At 38.5% G+C, this 19,028-nt stretch overlaps 1 pseudogene; it reads left to right on the top strand.

Moving 5' to 3' along the window:
* LOC104148639 (aminopeptidase O-like) overlaps nucleotides 1-19,028 on the top strand; it is a 199,263-nt pseudogene that overhangs the window by 76,453 nt on the left and 103,782 nt on the right.

Genomic DNA, 19,028 nt, shown 5'->3' with positions numbered 1-19,028 from the left:
GAGCTATAAACTGTCATGACCTAGCATGCATACACTAATAACAGGTTGACAAGACTAACAAAATCTACGTATTATTATAGCCATGCATTGCATGTTGTAACAGTTCTATAATGTATTTTGTCCTTCATTTGTGTTGTGCAGCCCCCATATCATCTTCCTGTTGCAGAGTATATTACCTGGAGGGCGACACCTCTGTGGAGCACGTCTGTGCCATGAAATTGCTCGTGCTTGGTTTGGACTGGCCATTGGTGCTCATGACTGGATTGAAGAGAGGATAAGTGAAAGGTTTGCCACTTATTTAGAAGATATTTTTTGGGCCAGGGCTCAACAGGTAAGGTGACAATATGTCACTTCTCAATTGAGTCACGTGGGAATCAAAATTATATACCTTTCTGTCAATTAGTTTTAAATTAAACCTCTTGTGTTATGAAGCTAAGTCTTTCAAAATGGCACTGGAATTTGCATGCTAACTTGATTTAAAAAAAATACTTCTTCCTCCCCTATCCACAACAAATGCTGATCTTTACCAAGGTAAAGGTCAGTGCAAATAAGAATGGACACATCTGTTTGTCAATGATTACCTTCCCAAAAATGTACTACTCAAATATTACCATTTAGCTACCAGACAGTTGTTCGGCCTTCTTTCCACTTGTATTGTACTTCTGAACCTGAAATAATCAACAATGTCTTACTGAATATCATAATATTCCAGGCACACTGATGAAAATAATATCTGTTTGTCCTGTGGATAACCAAGAAGCATACCTCGAAACAAAACGGTAGCTGATGAATGGAGTGCCAATGCTTGCACCTTTTTCTTATACTGCCCAGCAAAAGTTACCCCCTTCTCAGAGGCTTAGAAATCATAGTCCATCTTAAAGTGTAAAGCTCATAAATTACATGTCAGATAGTGAAGTGGTTTTCTGATCTGATTCTTTTTTGTCGTACCTCTACTACTTCAAGCATTTTATGTGTTCGTTTCCTCCTGTACTTGTGTCAGGCCCTGATTCTCTTCTCCCCTCTGTCTTAAAGGGCACCATTTAAGTCAGTAGGGCTCCTTCTGTAGAAGAGCAGGTGGGACCGGGATTCGACATCATAAACTCTTCTGAGTTTCCATTTTGTAGAGTATGTGGCATATGTAGCACTGAATAAAATAGAATTTCTTGTTACTACATTTCTGGAGCAAGGAAGAGAGAAAGGCTGTCCAAACCCTTTGCTTCTTCCTTCTGGTCCTCAAACTCCTTTCTGCTCTTACCTTAAGCATTACTCCTCTGTTGTGAGCTGTTCACATTCATCCTACAGTTCTGTGAGTTGCTTGAAAGCATTTTCACTGTAGCAGATACCCTTCCATGTAGCTGAGTGGAAAGGAGTAAGCAACAAAACAGGCTATTATCCTTGTTAATTTATAAGGTCAGAAAATTTGTTACTGTTTTTTCTTTGTTTCTTTTTGGAATTATTGAGTAATTTTGGTGTTGTGTAATTGTGGGATTAGGAATATATTCCATACTGCAATTTCAGTTGTAACTGAAATATTAATTTAATGCAGGAGAATATTAGCTGTTTTTCCCTTCTCTGATCTCCCTTCTTTCCTCCCTCTTAATAAAAAAGTGCAAGTTAGTTGCTGATTTATAAGCTAACAACCTGGAATTTATCTCATAAGCATACATCTCTGTTAATATTGCTTTTATGGGGGAAAATCTGACAGGGAGCTTTTACCAGAGTAGCAGAAATAGTTGGAAAGAGGGGTAAAATCAGGACACAAAGCAGCTCTTTGCTTTCAAGGCTGGGAAGAGTAAAGATGCAGCCAGAACCAATATGCCAGGTATCTGTACTGCATGTTCAGTTCACTTATTGCCAGTCACCGAGGAGAAAACAACATGCCTATCTCTCTCCTCAGGCAGAAATATTTAACCGACTATTGATTTGATGTGCCCAGTGAGGCTCCTGTTTTCCTCAGTGCTGCTATTAACCCTTAGAGCAGCAGCCATAATGTTGTTGTTGTTGTTGTTGTTGTTGTTGTTGTTGTTGTTGTTGTTGTTGTTGTTGTTGTTGTTGAAGGGTGTGGATGCTTGTGCTGCTTCCTGCATTTCCTGCATGTTAAAGGGAAACAAAACAAGTTTCTCTTTCTGCAAATTATTATTGATTGTTGGGAAACAACAATCAATGATCTGTGATTTTTTGTATACTGGGCAGCTGTCACACGATGAAGTAAAAGGGCAGCAGGAATTGAAAGCTTTACTTCACTGGTGATGACTCAGAGATGAGGTGCAGAACTCTGAAGAAGAGCTGCAAGTTTTATGGTAAAGATCTGATAGTGTAATATTTGCCTTTGCTTGTTCTCTCTCTCTCCTATTTTCCTCCATCTGTTTTATCCCTCTAAAGGACATGCATCCAAATCATCTGATTAAATCCACTGCATTTCCTTATTTCCTTCTGAAGAAAAAAGAAAAGTCAAATTAAATTGACCAGGTTGTTCATCTTCTGCATAATGTAATTGCTTTTCTGCTTGTCATAAAAAGCTTTCCAAAAAATGTGGGGTTTAGTTTGATATAAAATGTCCCTAAGCATTTTACAAGAGCTTCTATTCAGGAAAAGAGTAAGAGGCCATTTCCTGAACAAAGTTCACCGTTTGAAGCTATAACTTTCTTTTTTTTCTCTGACAATCACATACAGGAGTATGACATCTAATAACTGCCAAGCTGAATGAAGCTTTAAAAACAAAGGAAAATGCATAATGAACTATATAAATGTACTTTCTCCTTAGAAATGACTAATGCTATTTAAACAAGATTTTGTTCTTTACGTACCAGATGCTGAGCTCAAGGCTTCTTCTCACGTAGCTAAATACATTAGATCAAAAAAAGGGTCTTGCTTTGCCAATGATTTAATAATCTGGGCTGTTCTGATTGGTGTCTTGGGAATTTGCCATAGTCTTTTATCTTGAGGTATCTAGAGTGGTTGCCTAACATCTCCACTGCTTGTCTCTCCACAGTCTTTGACCAAGAAATTTGAGTTTGCTAATCCTAACTCCAATTAGCCCTACACTGACCAAATCACAAAGTGCAGGGACAGAGAGATTATTCAGACCATCCTCCTATCCTGCACAACATGCAGTATGCACAGACCATCTTAAACAGATTTTTACTAACTTGTTCTTAGAAACCTCCAGTTAAAGAGTTTGCACAGTATCTAGCTAAGTTGTTTTAATACCAACAGTTAAAAACTGGTTCCTAATATCCAGCTGAAATCTTGTTTATTTCAAGTTATGTAGATTTCTTCTTTTCTTTCACCAAGTGGCAGTGAAGAACAAATTGATCACCATCTTCTTTATAATCATCTTTTACATGTTTTCAGAAGACTGTTGTCATTCTATTCATTTTGAGGTCTTCTCTTCTTTATGTGCTTTCCCTCTAGGGCCTAAAAGCCTTTTATGTTTGGGTAGTAGGTACTGTTCGCCAACGTAGAAATTCTTCCCTATGGCTTCATGTCATCCAAAAATGTGTCATCAACTTTGTGTAACTGCAGTGTTTCATTGATCTGCTTTAATTCATGTTTACTGATGAATTGTGCGTCACACTTGTAAGCAGAGTCAGTCAAATTATACATTTGCAAGTGTGCAATTTGATGATAGGTATAAATATAAAAGCAAGCCTTATCACTAGCCGCCATACAGCTGCTGCCAACACAACTACTGATTGACAGAGTCTGAGATTTTTGTTTGTCTGTTTTTAAATAAATTTTAGCCTGGGAACATTGATTCTTGTGATAGGGGACTTATCTGGATGTTTGTTTTTCATTTTCAATATTATGGAATCACATGTGCCTTCTTTTACATTAATTATGTAGTTGTTACTTTTAATAAAATGTGTATGTGGTATAACTTTTAAAAATTGTTTTTCTAGTGCCAAAATATCATTTACAGTTTGAGATTCAAGAAGGGTCTATTTATCTTGAAATTGAAACTTAAGTTTTCTGCTAATTTCCACAGTTGGTAGACAGTATTTACCATGCCATGCTTGCCTTTTGCATAGTGATAGTCTCAGTGCAAATACAAAAGAATGATAAATCAGTTCTTGTTTGTAAAACTATGCCACTAATATGCACTTCAGAAGAGGAACTTGATGCCACAGGGGTTCTGTGAATCTGCCTCTGATTTCTCTGGTTTCCTGTGGTTGCATCTAAGGAGGACTTCCCACTGATTTCAGTCAAACATAAATGTTTTCTACCATTTCTGTGGCATGGACTTGATTTGGTTCTCTCTTTGCATATTCACTATTTTTCCTTTCTTCTCAAAGTATGTCAGTATGCTTTCCAGTGCTGGTATGTCAGAGAGAAAATTTCAGTCTTTGAATTGCACTGGATGTTGAGCCTGTACTGAGCCTTGTGCTGGTTCAGGCTTGTGTTTTTATATAAGGATATTAAAAGTAAATGATAGCCTTTCATTACTTTTGCCAGCCATGTCAGGAAGACAAAAATCAACCAACCTGCTCTTCCTTAGCGCAAACTCATTCTTCAACTACTTTTTTTTTTGTTTCCCACTGGAGAGTCATGTTTTTTTTTTCTGTGCTTTCTCCTGACAACAGGAAAACCCTGCCCACAATTTGACATTTGATCCTGTTAACTCTTGATCCAACAAATGAGTACCTATTCTGACTAGGTGAAAGCCACACACCAAACTGATCATCAGCATTATGTTTCTTATTATTATGGATATTCGATGCTATGACCATCTTATGTGCTACCCATGAAAAATGAAGTCAGATATGAAAGAAAATGATGAGTGTCTTTTCAGCACAAGCTGAAAGGCAGCACAAGCAATTCTTCAGTGTTGAAGAAAACTTATGGCACTGAATTGTAGTGCTCATGTAAGATAAGATTTCAGAGTCCTGTGTTTCTCACAGTTTGAAGCAAGCCTGCAGGCATAAAAGCACTTAAGAAATATGCCCTGGCACTCATTCTGCTGGCCAGCATCAACACCAGCTCTGTCATCCAGTCTCTCATGGTATCAAAACAAAGAAGTCCATTTGAGAAGTCCATTTTGTTCTCTGGAATGAAGCTGGCATTGGGATCATTCCTTGTGCACTGGCCCTTGTGATTCAACTTCTGTCTGTGAATTTTCACAAAGACAAACCAGTGTTGATACCTAATTCTAAATTTGTTCCTGAGTTCCACTGGAATCAAGTCAGTAATGTTTCCTTCCTGAAACAATGCTCTATGCCTGTCCTGTAAGTGCTTCAAGAGTTTTATTCTGTCATACTGATAGAAAGGTCTTTCAGACTGTCTCTTGTCTCTTCATAGCCTTTCATGACCACTTAGAGCATCAGACCACTTCATTAACAAGCATTTCCTAGTGAATTACAAAATGTACTTTCAGTCTGTGCACTTCTCAGCCTGGCAGATAAAAAGCAGTATATTCTGCTTCCTTCAGAAATATGCCACTGACTAAAATCTGCCAGGTAACAACTTGAATAACTTGAATCAGCTTGGCTTTAGCATTATGCTTAGCTTTATCTACTAGGTTAGATGCCAGGTTTGTAGGGCAGCAGAACAATCATTCAGTCTCTGGACCTGCAACGTGTTGTAAATATCACAGAATCACAGAATGGTTGAGGTTGGAAGGGACCTCTGGAGATCATCTAGTCCAATCTCCCTGCTCAAGCAGGGTCCTCTAGAGCACATTGCCCAGGATCGCATCCAGGCAGGTTTTCACCCTCCCTTCAGATGCTTGTACACATTGATGAGATCGCCTCTCAATCTTCTCTTCTCCAGGCTGAACAGGCCCAGCTCTCTCAGCCTTTCTTCATAGGAGAGATGCTCCAGTCCCCTCATCATCTTTGTAGCCCTCTGCTGGACTCTCTCCAGTAGTGCCATGTCTCTCCTGTACTGGGGAGCCCAGAATTGGACACAGGACTCCAGATATACAGTACTCCAAATATACTAAGCATTGCTTTAAATTAGCATGCTGAAGTATTGACAGCACCACACAGGGTAACTTTCTGAATGTTTACACTCTTTTACAGACATTGAGGGGTCTGTGGTGTGTGTGTGTGTATATATATGTGTATATATATATATCCTTTGCAAGAGGAAATCCCTCAGTACCATCCTCCAGATGGGATACTGCTTTCCAGTCATCTACTAGGATCTACACAGGCACTAAGCTGGAGGAGGAAGGAAGGAAGAATGATTGCCTATTTTAAAATAATTGTGATTCTGGGAGATGTTTCAGTTTAGTGTGGATCCTGTAACCTGTGCTCAAACTATGCTTTTCAAAGTCTACAGAACTGAGCTATTTATTATGAGAGAAACAAGGAGCAGTTTTGGTTGTCGTTTTTATACCCAGAGAACAACATGACAAGTCACGTATGAATTTCCAGCAGGCCTCACTTCCAGGAGACTAATCCAAATAGGAAATAAGTGCACCCTTATCTCCTACAGTGGATCTGTAATGGTTACAGTGTCTTGAAGAACCAGAGTTACCATAGGATAAGAAATCAATTATTCATCTCCTTTCATTGTTGAAAGGAGATCTTCCTAGAAAGAAAATCTGAGGTGTAGCATGGGAAAGGACTGTTAGGAACAGTGTAAAATTGAATCTGAATTTTCTTTTTCTATTTGATCTCAGTCATCTTTTATCTAGATTTTTCTATGTGAAGTGAATTTGATGTGCACGGGTCCTAAACATAGGGCTTAAGGGGAAAAAAATGGCTTGGCACTCTTGGTAAAACTACTAAGAAGCCATTACACACATACAAAGAAAGGAAGTATGTTTTCTGTGAAGCAGACCAAGATAGAGAAGAAGAAAAGAAATTTGATCACTGGAATTAGCTCATGAGCAGTGTGTGAGTGATACGGTTTGAAGAATCCTGCACTGCTGTGGTCTGTGTTGTCCCTATTCTGTAGAATTGGGGGAAAGGAGCTTTGGTTTCTGAGACTGGCCATTCGAAATCCACACTTAGAATCAGAGAGGTTGTTTTAGTCGCACAGGCTCCTAAGAAAGACTTTTGTTCTCCTCAGACCAGTTGGCTAGGATATTTTCTGGATGGAAGATAAAAAAAACTAGAGGACTCTTCAATACTGTGTCTGTGAAGACACTTCTTAAACAAAGAAAAAAATATTTGCATAGCTTCTCTTTCATTTCACTTTGTGCTTACAAGAGCCTAGGAGTCCTCTAGGCTTTACTGATGTAGATTTCTGACATACCAGATGTTTTGTTACATTTTAAAATCAGGCAGTCAATAATTAATTTTTTTTTCTAGACGTTATTACCTGTCTGAAATCCCCAAATCTGCCTGTGTGTGAAAGGCTCTCTCTTTTAAAACTTCAGTCGCTTTTCTTCCAACACGAAATGGCTAAATCAAGAACAGAAAATAATTTCATCTGCAGTGAATTACATGCAAGTGAAAGATGTTATTCTTGCAAGTGTAGTTGTGTGAACTGTTGTTAAGCCAGTGTTCAGGTGTAAGGAGAATCTCTAGTTGAACATAACGACTTCAATCTCCCTGTCCTGTCCTTTTTTGTTTGTTTGTTTCATTTTGTTTCTCTTTGTTCATAACGTTCAAAATTATTTAACTTAGAGTAGAGAAAAAGACTGAACTAGTGGCAGGTGTCTAGGCATACTATGCCATTGACAGTGCTTTCAACTGTAAGAGCATGTAATGTGTGAGTTATTTCTTTACTTTCTTATCCAAGACTTAATTAGTCTTCTATCATTTTAGGCCCAACAAAGAAAACAAAGGAGAAGCGAGGGAGTCTGGAGCATCTGTTGCCAAACATGGTCTTAAAGCAGAAAAAATCTTCATGCGGGTTCACTATTTGAAGGTGAGTGTTGTAAGCTGTTTCTTATTGGAATTGATTTGCTAATATTATAAAGACTTCTTTCTTTTAGACATCAGTTAATTCATAGCCTCTTCTTTGTTCTTGGCTTAATTTCTTGCAGGGTTACTTTCTTTTGCAGTCTCTGGCAAGGACAATAGGAGATGCTTCATACCTTGCATCATTACAAAAATTTGTCCGTAACTTCCACAGGCAGCTTGTCCTTTCTCAGGTACTCTGTTTCAGGTTGTTCCCACTTTTTGAAAAAACAAAAGAACTAAATTTTCTGTTTGACTATCTAAATCACTTATTTCGGTTATGGTGTGAAAAGAGAACAGCAATTGCAACTTGGCAATATTGATGAAATACCTACCTTCTAAGGGGCAGTACCTCTCTTCAGGGTGATATATAAATCTGACACTCTGCTTGTACCTGATATTGTAAGCAGTGGATGGAACTTTTTTGAAAGTATCAGCCCAATACTCTGAAAGGCCAATATTCACAGATGCTGATGTTTTCAAAGATATGGTCATTTACTATACTGGAGTTGTCTTCTGTACTCTCTTAACTCCCGAGTTTGGGTTGTGATCAGTCAGTCTTTTCCCAGATACTTCTCTTTCCGCTAGAAGAGAAACACAGAGTAGGAACGTAACTGAAAACTTCTATAAATAGTAACAGTGTGTACACATTGCTTTCTGACTTTATTTCCTTCCTCTCTACTTGCTGCTTCGTTCAGTTCTTAAAATTTCACAGTCTTTATTAACAGGACAGTGTCTTTCCCACCAGGTCAGTGTCCCATCACTGTAAGGCCTCGCACCCGCATTTGTTACAGTCTCATCACAGCCTCTGTATAGGTTTCCTCATCATGGTCCATACTCCCACTCTTTCTTTCTAAAACATTCTTCTGTCTCTCTTTCTTGCTGAAGAATTAATCCACAAGGGATATTTAAGATATGTTTCCTCTTTCTTTCAATAGACTTTCACTGCCAGTTATAATCCTGCAGTAGCAGCCCGCTCTTGAGAGCAATATTTCTCCTAGAACAGGATTTCTTCCTGGATTGGTGAAGGCTTGGCTTTAAAAAATAACATTGAATTAGGAATCAGAATCTACTCTCCCCAAGTCCAACTGGATATATTAATCACTTGAGCTACAGACTTAGCTTGTTCTCTTCCCGACACAAATGATGTATAATTATTTCACACAAAGTAGAACAGCTTCAGAAGGGAAGACTGAGGAAGCCATACCACAGAATACTGTAGCAACTGTTAGGGAAAGCATCCACCTGGGGTTATAAATAGAAGTTTACCTTCCCCCAGGCCTTTCTGAAGGAGACCTGTAACCACTGGTTATAGTATTAAAGGAGGGATTGTCTTGTCCTTCACTGTTTTGTTTTGAAAAGGGATGACATAACTCTGAACCTAAAGTTCTAGGAAACCTTGTAATTGGTGATGAATCCTGCTTATTCCCTGGCACTGCAGTTTGTTGCTTCTTTAGTGCTGCCAACACAACCATTTGTGGGGATGTCTGTGAACCAGATCACTGAAGTGACTGCAGTTAAAAACAGGCCTGGAACAAAAGGCACAATGTGACAAACAGTTGGCATAACTAGAAGATGGCAGTGTGGTGGGAGTGAGGGGCAGCAGAAGAGAGAAGAAAAGGGGTATGAGTGAATTCTTGAAGTCAGTTTCTTCACTGAAGACTCTCTTTTTGGAATTACGTTTTAAATTGTAGAGAGGTTTCAGGATGGTGAACATCAGAGAAGGGAGCTCAGATCTTGAGGAAATGGAGTCTAACACACTCCTGTCTCTTCCAGCCACAGTGAGTCTTTGCTCAGTGTGCTGGCTGTTCTGGATCTCATCCTTAAAGACCTATCTGTCCCTGTGTATTTTACAAATAGCCCACAGACCTGTGGATTTGTTTGGATGTCAAGTCACCCAAAAGGGAGGCATAGTAGCTCTACTGCAGCAACTCTGGAGGAACGCTTAGGGTATTAAGAGAATTAATGTTTCCACTGCTGTAGCTGTTTCTTGTACCATGTCACCCAGACCCTGAGCAGTTATATTTGGCACACTGGAAAGTGCCAGTGACTATAGCAGCCTCATCTACACTAGGGTGCCCAAAATCATGAATATGAAGCTTCACTATTACACAGCTGGAAACTTTTTGAAAATTACAGAAATCCTGAAGTTGCCGAAAGCAAGAAGCAGCCCAGTGTTTTAATCTGCTTGTAAGAAAGGTGCTGATGTTTTTGTGAGGAAAAGGTTAGCTTGTTAGATCTCCTGGTTGACATGAAATCAGTTATATCAGTAGACTGCGTAAATACTACAATGTAGTAGTCCTAGCTAGAAGTCCTAGCATGTTATGCTATTAGTCACTGTAGCTAGATAGCACTGTAGTGGACCTGCTAATCTACTAGTGGTTTCTCCTTTTGCCCTGAATGCTGCTGTGAAATGTCAATTTGCAGACTAACTCTAGTCTCACAAGCTGAAATATTATATGCTGCTTCTGAGCTCAGAAACAACCAATTTTAGTAATTGAATAAAAATATGCTCAGTGTTTTTTATTTATTCAAGAAAGAATAAATTATGCTTTTATTTAAGGTTTCTTAGGCTACTTTTTACTTTAATATGTGCAATATGTGCATAGCTATGTGCTTAGCTTAGGTCAAAAATATATGCTTTCCTTCATTTGAAGATATTTGCTTTGTTGGAAAAAGTAGAGCTGCATGGTACATAATAAAAGCTATATAGTATACTGTGAAAGCATACTGATTGTGTGCCATAAATATTCTTACCTTGAGTGGGATGCTTTGAACTTTCCTAGATGGCTGTGCTTGAGAATCAGGTATAAATGGGTCACAAGGCCATAGTGATGCTTCTTGTGCTTTTGCCTTGTTTCATTGCGGCCTAAATCCACCTGCCATTGAAATTATTGGAAAGAGTCAATCTACAGAGTAGGCAACTGTGTATTAATAAATGCATGGCAAGACTGAAGTTTGGTCACTATCTTAAAGAAAAAAATGCACAGGGGATAGGATATATCTGACTGTAAATGTATTTACTTTCTCTGTAAGAAATCTTAACTTAAAGGTTATATTTGTGTAGGTATCTGCTATAGGTAGATAAGCAATCACAGTAGTAATTGGAAATGCAGAAGCAGTAAAGCAAAAAATAATGCATACCATTCATTATTCAAGTTCTTATTGAACAAACATTCTGTCAGTATTTAAATGAATACAAGATTTAAAATAAATAGAGGTACAAGTGGTAAGTTTAAATATTGTGGTGTTATACTTTCACCTTGTCCAAAATAATTGTAAAGGTTCTCAGCCTCAGAATTTGTGGTGAAGAGAGAAAGTAAAAACAATGAAAACAATTGCCCACATTCTGAATATTAGTCTACTATATCTTGAGATATCTCCAAAGCAACGAAGCTTATGTGACAAGGGAGAGTGTCATTGAATTCTTAACTCTTAAATTTTATAGATCTTCATTAAAAAGTGAAAGCAAACCTACAACAAAACAATACTATATTACACATCAGCAAGACTTACTACTGTTATCCCTGATGAGGCTTGCAAAAGGAAAGCTGGAAAAAGAAATCTACATTAAAAAAAAATCCATGTACCATGAAACAGAAAGTTCCATCATTCAATTAACTGTAGAGCTTATTTAAAAAAAAAAAAACACGCAGCTTAGCAGTTCAAACTTCTGGTTCACCTAAGCACTTGGGCTGGCTTCACCCACGTGCAATTTGAAGATCACAGCATCCACTCTACTGTTAGCACTACTCAAACAGTGGAAAAACAAAAGTAGTGCTTCATTCTCTGCTCTTAACACATACTACCTCATTACCAACTTAAACAATAAACTTTTTTAAAAAATAAAGCAACTAAAGGGGAACGTTATTTGCTAGACATTTCCTTGCTACTAACAGAGCTAAAATTCTATTGTAGTTGCACAACTGGAAATGACATTGCAAAAACAAAAATATTTTGTTACCCTTTTTACTCTCCACAACTACATGAATATTTGATAATACAATCTTTACAGTTTGCCTTACTCAGTTTCCAAAGCCCAGTGTTTGACTAGAAAATCATAAATCACAACAGACTCTTGAATAAACTCTGTATCTGGATTTTAGTATGTTCTTATTCTGTCAAGACTGACAGGCGCCGCACAGGCAAGGGTGGGACTGCGGGATGGCGCAGCCCAGCGAAGAGGGGCTCGCTCTGGGGTCTCCCCAGGCGTTAACGAACGCCGGGTGCGCCACGGCCGGCGCCACCACACTGCGGGGTCGCTGCGGCCTGGGGGCGCACCCTCCAACGACCCCGTGATTGACAAGTCCAGACGAAGGCGGAGTGACACCGCAGACCCACACCACAAACATCTCGGCGCTGTGGAGCCATTCCCCGCAGAACGACCCGTTCATGGGCGCATCGTTGCCAACGGAGCAGTGCTGCGGGCTGAGCACGAGGTCACCTGGGGATGCGCGCACTGCTATTGCCTAGAGCCGTACGGCTTTGGCATAGCTGGGGGCTGGCATGGTTCTGACCGGCTATAAAAGGGAGCAAGCCGCATACGTTTGCGTGCGCTCGGCCCCACCGTCAGCTGGCCTGCGGACCCGAGCGCCCGCCCGTCAGCGGGACGCCCCTGATGCCAACGGCGTGGTGAGGAGAAGCAATGAAGTAGGGCTAGAAATAGGCCTGGAGAAGTCAGCAGAGAGGAATGAAGCTAGAAGGAGCCCAGATGTGTTATAATCGTGTCTAATACAGATGACTGATAAAAAGTCAGTTAATTGTGTCACATATTTTAATGTCCAAGAATATAGGTATATAGAAATCCAAGTATCTTTTGGTATCTCTTATCTCAAGTATAAAGATCTTAAAGAAGCAGTAAGTTTTACAAGTATAATTGCTTTATTTCAGGAAAGTGTCCTATATGTCTGAAAATGTCTTGGACCTTTCTGATACAGTACACAAATACTTCCCATAGCTGCCGAACTTACCAAGTTTTGAATTTCAGTCTTCAACTGTGAAATACTTTTTTGCTTTTCTACTTTGGTTATAGTAGTCTCTCACTTCTCTGTTGATCTGAAGTTTTCCTATTTGCTTAGCTTCCATTTAGCATCCTTCAGGCTGAAAATTTCATGGCAGCTTGTTATGCGGTTTAGTTTGATAGGAAAAAAGATTAGTTCTTCAATTAAATTCTGACCAGAGCAAACATGCTTTGGGAGTGCTCCCTCGTCTGTGGGTTTTATTAGTGCCTGCTGAATCATAGCTTCAGCTTTTGCTTTATTTAATGAGATGTATTTTAAATAATCATAGTCAAATGCATCTTCCATATGATTTTCTGCTGGATAATCTTAAATTGAAGTCCAAAGAATGATTGAGGGCTCTATCTAGAACCATTGGTATAAAACAGGCATAGTTCCTCATCTTTTTCTAATGTTTATATGTGTATTCTTATATGTTTATACATGTAAAATAGAAGAAATCTGTGTTTAATTCAAATTTTTAGGCAGTGATATATTTAGTATTGCTAATGGACAGTGAGAATCTGTGCATTTTCTGAAGAAATTAAAGCAATTCAGTTGAATCTGAGAAAATATAGACTCCAAGGTCAAAGTGTTCGGAGGAGGCATCTTCCAGCTGCATGCTTTCACTTCCCTGCCTGGGGTCTAGTTTGAACCTTCCCATCAATAAGGCAAGGAGGCATGCAAACACTTTTTCAGTAAATTAAGTCATAATCAACATACTTTTTCCAACTTATCTAGTCCAAGAATGGGCTTACCTGCTCTAAGGTGTTTTGACATGTAGGAAGTGGTAGATGTTATGTGTAAAGGACCTGGGGCTCTGACAGAAGCCCTCTTACAAATATAGATGGGGTAATTTAGGACTTGCTTCCCTTAGTTATTCATCCTATACCTAAGAGGACAAGTATACTGTCTTCAGCTGGAGCAGTTCAGTCTTGTATGTTAGCTTAGACTTATGATGAAAGTTGCTTTGTGCAAGTTGCTTTGGACTGTGAATTTGGGCAGCTCAGGCAGGAATACAGGGCAGTAACCTCAATCAGAGAAATGCAGAGAGAAAGGACATCCAGGGGCTGCTATCACCTTAAACGTCCACAGGAAAGTTTACCAGATGCTTGTCAGATCCTCTAGCATGCTATGTTTTCCTGGTTGCTGTGATTGTTGGTCATTTTGCTGTAGGGAATTGCCAGTAATCTGAGTGCAGTTCATTGGCAAGGGATAAAAGGGTAAAAAAATTTGTCTTTTAGATGGGGCTAGTCAGTGGCTCTGTAGCCAGGCTTTAAGCTGTTGTCCTGTCTGGCTACAGATTGCTGCCTGATAATAGAGCATAAAGCTGGGGAGTATAAAAATGCTCACTCTGATAGGAAGTTGTAGTCTTTGGAGGAGGATTCTGGGCTTGTTACCAAAACCGCATAAGAAAGATTTCAATATGTTGCTGATTTTGCTAAATAAAAAGCAGGAAGATGAATGGGGAGGGAATTCAAAATAATCAGGATCCTAGGAAGAGTGCTTATTTGTATTATACATACTTTTCCCCTCAAAGGGGATGAAGTAACATTTACCATTTAGTTAAGTTATTTACAAGCTGCGTAATTGACAGGGATAGTTTAACTTTGAGTCTGTAATTTCTGTAAGAAATTGGATGTAAATGCATTTGGAGTTCATTTGTTGCCAACTGAATGTCCTTTTAGATATATCACTTCTAGTCATGAAATCTCAATTTCTTCTATATAACCCCCATTCATATTCCAGTTAGAGTAGTTAAATGAAATTATGTATTGGTCATAGAGTACTTGAAATATGTTGATTTGAGTTTTTCCACAAACAAGAGGCTATCATCTGCCCTTTAATATTCCATGTTCCCTATTAATATCAACATGTGTGAACAGAGAGAGGTATCTGTCTGATTCCCCACAACAGTTCAAGATTAGAAACATCCTAGTGGTAGAGTCAGTAGTTCGCTACTGACATACAGAATAATGGTACAGAACTGCAAGTAATAGTATGAACTAAGGGAATTTCTCACTGCATCATCATGTCAGCAATACATTGTAATTGGACAGAGCCATCCTTACGTAGCTAGCACAGTTAATGATAGCAATCTTGCCACAGCAGCACTGAGCTCAGCACTGTGTAATTCACCTTTCTTCATAAGCAGATTTTACAGTCAATGTGACCTAGCCTGCACCTGGGTTATAATCTAAAGGAGAAAGACTTACAGTGTTACCAATAGTTTCAGTTTGTGCAGTCAGTCTTTCTTTGATTCCCTAACAAACAGTGCCATCATCAGATAGAGAAACAGCATATTTTGTTGAATGCCTTCACAGAGCCCCTATTTCCCCCCAAATAAAAGTTCTCTGCCTTTTAGAAAACGTTCTTCGAGACCTTAGAGAGAAAGTACTTGCAATCAGAAATCAGCCTGCACTCATACATTGCAGCAAGGAACATTATTAGGCTATGAAACTTGTCTCCACAAAGATTAGTATTAATAAAGTTGATATATTGCTCTATAAAATAACATATACATGGAGAATTCATATTAATAATTCCTCTTTCTATGCAGTTGTTGAGCGGAACAAAGCAGGTAGTGCATTGTGTCAAAGTGATTGTCATTAGAATTGGATCGTGTACAGCGTGGGGTGCCTTTGAATGACATCAGGTGTAACTTATAAAGAGGGCATATCATACTGTTACAAGTGAGGATGATAGTAATACTGTTCCACTGGCCTAGCACTTTCCTTCTAAATCCAGGAAAAAAATGTAGCTACTTTTTCTTTGAAGAATTTTACTCCATGGTTGATGTGGTTGGCAGCAACAGTATGACTTTTGTCAGGGAATGAGGAGTAGGTGTGGTCTTTAGATCAGGTTTGAGTCAAAAGGAAAAAAGCATGTGGTCATGCAATTATAGACAGTGTGATAACATAAGCACATTGGAGAGAACATAAAGGACAGCCTTAATTCTGGTGTTTCTTAGCTTGTGAATCTGCAGCCTTTAAGAGTGTTCTTTTAATATAGTTTGTGTGTGTATATTATAGATTAAATAAAAACATGAATGTAGGATTGTGTTAAAATAGCAGGCTTTTCAAGCCCATTTTCTTTCAATATTGACACTTTTTGCTTGAGTGGGTTGGAAAACTGACAAACACAATGTATGTTGTATAAATAATTGAGCAGCATAACACTATAGTGGATATATAACTTCTTCCTTACCATTCTGTAATCTGCAGTCCTTACAAATTCAATGCTGGTTCTGTAGACACAGAGGTATCTCTTGATAAATGTACTAAATGTAGTGCTTTGTTTGTTTTCCAGGATTTTCTTTACATGCTGTTTGAAGACATCCCTGAACAAAAAGAGTAAGTGAGAATCAGGCTAGAAAAGCTGAAGAAGAAAGTAGAAAACAGATCTAAATATCAGTTGTGCTAGCCAGAAATAGTGGTTGAGGTTCTCATTTAGTATTGTTCAGAGTATTGTTTTTAAATGCATGTGTATGCATGTATCTGTGTCTCTAATCTCTCTTTAAATTCTCCTACATATATACACACACGAGACTTGCTGAGTTGTCGCTATCCCATGCTCCCTGCCAGCAGTGCCTTTAACTCACATGTTAGTAAGGCAGTGGTGAGGTCCTGTTTGCTATGTGATCTGAAGTGCCAGGCCCAGCTGCTCAGCTTCATCTGTGATCCTCCCACCAGCTGCCACTGGCACATGGCACCCCAGAGCAGGGAGGCCAGAATGCTGCCCTGCATCTGGGAAGATGTGGAAGATGCTTTTTTGCGAGCATGAGTCCCTTACTGGCCCCTGCTTGTTGCACAGTTTGCCAGATGGGGAAAGATGGAAATCGCTAATGGAAATCCAGCGTTAAGTGCCTCACGTGCTCTTCAAAATCCTCCTGCATGTGATCGGCTAAAGATGATATGGCTAGTCTGTAATAGAGCTTTGAATTCACCCCTACTTATCTGTTGGCTTGCTCTGGACTACTGCAGACTACAAATACAGGTTCTCTTGGTAGCGGAGCTTGGCAGATAATAATTTCTTCAAATAGTTCATTTGCTGGAAAATACAGTTTGGGGGAGCAGGATTCCAGAACTCTTCATAAATTTGGGTGAATAGTTTTAGCTGAAAAAAAGGGGAGAGGAAATTCATAAAAGTCAAATGTATTGAGTTTTTTTAGTGAAACACTTTTATTTTTCATTTCAAAATACTTTCATTTGATTTTTTCCTTTCAAAATTATGTTTCTATTTAAAAGCATTAAAATGTCATAAGGAAGAAAAAATATTATTAAAAAAAAAGATTTTCTTTTCTTGAGAAAACTTCTTTCATTTTCAGTTGTTTCAAAAAAAAAGATTATCTCCAAATAGTCCCTTCAGCCAGCAAATAAGAAAATCATTTACTTGCAGCAGTTCCCCTGTGGAGAAAGAAGAGGTAATGTCCTTTTCTTCCTCACCATATTTATATAACCTGTACCAGTGTTAGTTGAGTGAAGGAAATAAAGGACATATCCTCTGCCAAATGTGCTCGTGCATGTGCACGTACACACACGCACGCACATAATAATACTAATAGCAAAGTCTGTCATCTTGACAGTTAAGAGATTTCTGCATACATTGGAGTAACTGAATTCATGCCTTCCACCAAAATGTGTGCATAGGGAAATACCCTGTAAAAAATGGGCAATTTGTAGTTGTGGACTCTTTAGAGTCTGCATAATTGTTTCATTCTTCTTACACTCCACAGTGATGGAAATAGAATTTTTAGCCATGGTTTAACTGTAATCCAGATGTAGTGAGCTACATAGTAACAATATCTCCCAGGACAGAACCAGGCCAGAAGAGATATTTTAAATTTAGTCCTATTCCATATCTTCAAGGTATAGATTTTTTTAAAAATGATAGCCTATAAGACTTGTGGCAGGGGAAGGGTGGCAGGGAAGCTAGTTATCATTGGGATAATGTGTTTTGTGGCATCATGAGTTTAGTTTGGGTGGTGGGTTTTTTTTCCAACGATATATCTTGGGGTGCTATTTTGTTTACATTATGGGATATGGGGTTCCAGCCCAAAAATAATCAGAAAAAGAAATGGAATATATGGGGAAGTGAATTATTTAATGACAGGAGTATATGTAGATTTGTTAATAAAATCTCCATTTTCCTTCCTTTTTTCATTTGTGTTTCTCCAAAACCTAAATCTAGTACAAAGTCTTATTTGAATAAAGCATCTGGTTTTCAGCCTAGGTATATGCCAAAGTATTTAAACTTTTAGTGAGACCACTGCAAAGGAAGTATGGCTCCATTTGATTTGCATCACCCTCTGGAATGTATTGACAAAATGTCAGATCTATGGTAATTTATTTTGCAACCAGACATATAGCATATCTGAACTTATCTACTGCCAAAATTACCTTGAGTGAGGATATCAACAGGAATGTCAAGAGTAATAGAACATCTGGACATACAGGAGGACTTTATTTCTTATCATCTGCCACAAAGATGCTTTTCCACTTTTGAGTGCACTCTGTTGTTATTATACAAATATTTGCCTGAGGAAAAAGCAAAAGGAGAAAAGATAAAAATTAAATATTTTTAGAGATCTTGTATTGATGGATGTTTTGTTGCACAAAGTTTCAATCATAGGAATGAAACAGACTTGATGAGAGCCACAGTTAAAGCTTTCATAGCACACAACCTCACAGACTTACGCAATTCTACCAAGTAATATTTTAATGTTAAAACTAAGAAAAGCTCATTACTTGAAAAATATTAAGCACTCCAACATCCTAATGTTTGTAATAGAGACAGGCCTGAATAATAATAATAATAAAATAGTAGTATGGAATCAAGCCAGATTCTACTCTCATCTGTGGCAATAGAGACAAACTAGTGTAGTTAAAGAGTAGAATTTATCTTATAGGAGACTTTTGCAATGAGAACAGGATTAACATTGGCAGAAGGCAATCATACAACAGTGTGGAAATTTTCTCTAATCATTACTTTGGAGTAATGCTACATGAATTTTCTGCTATGTGATACAGCAGGCTATATCTAAAAGATTCTCATTCTTCCAGGGTTTAAGTCTTTCAGTTTTTAGTTACTGGAGATTTTTTTCAAAGACATTTCCAGTGATGAGCAGTTCAAAGATACAGATGTAACCTCTTAATGGCAATCATTGATTTTTGCTGCC

The sequence above is a fragment of the Struthio camelus genome, chromosome W, assembly GCF_040807025.1.
Source record: "Struthio camelus isolate bStrCam1 chromosome W, bStrCam1.hap1, whole genome shotgun sequence".
NCBI lineage: Eukaryota > Metazoa > Chordata > Aves > Struthioniformes > Struthionidae > Struthio > Struthio camelus.
The sequence above is the reverse complement of the archived record's forward strand: the minus strand, read 5'-3'. Positions and strand labels throughout refer to the sequence as shown.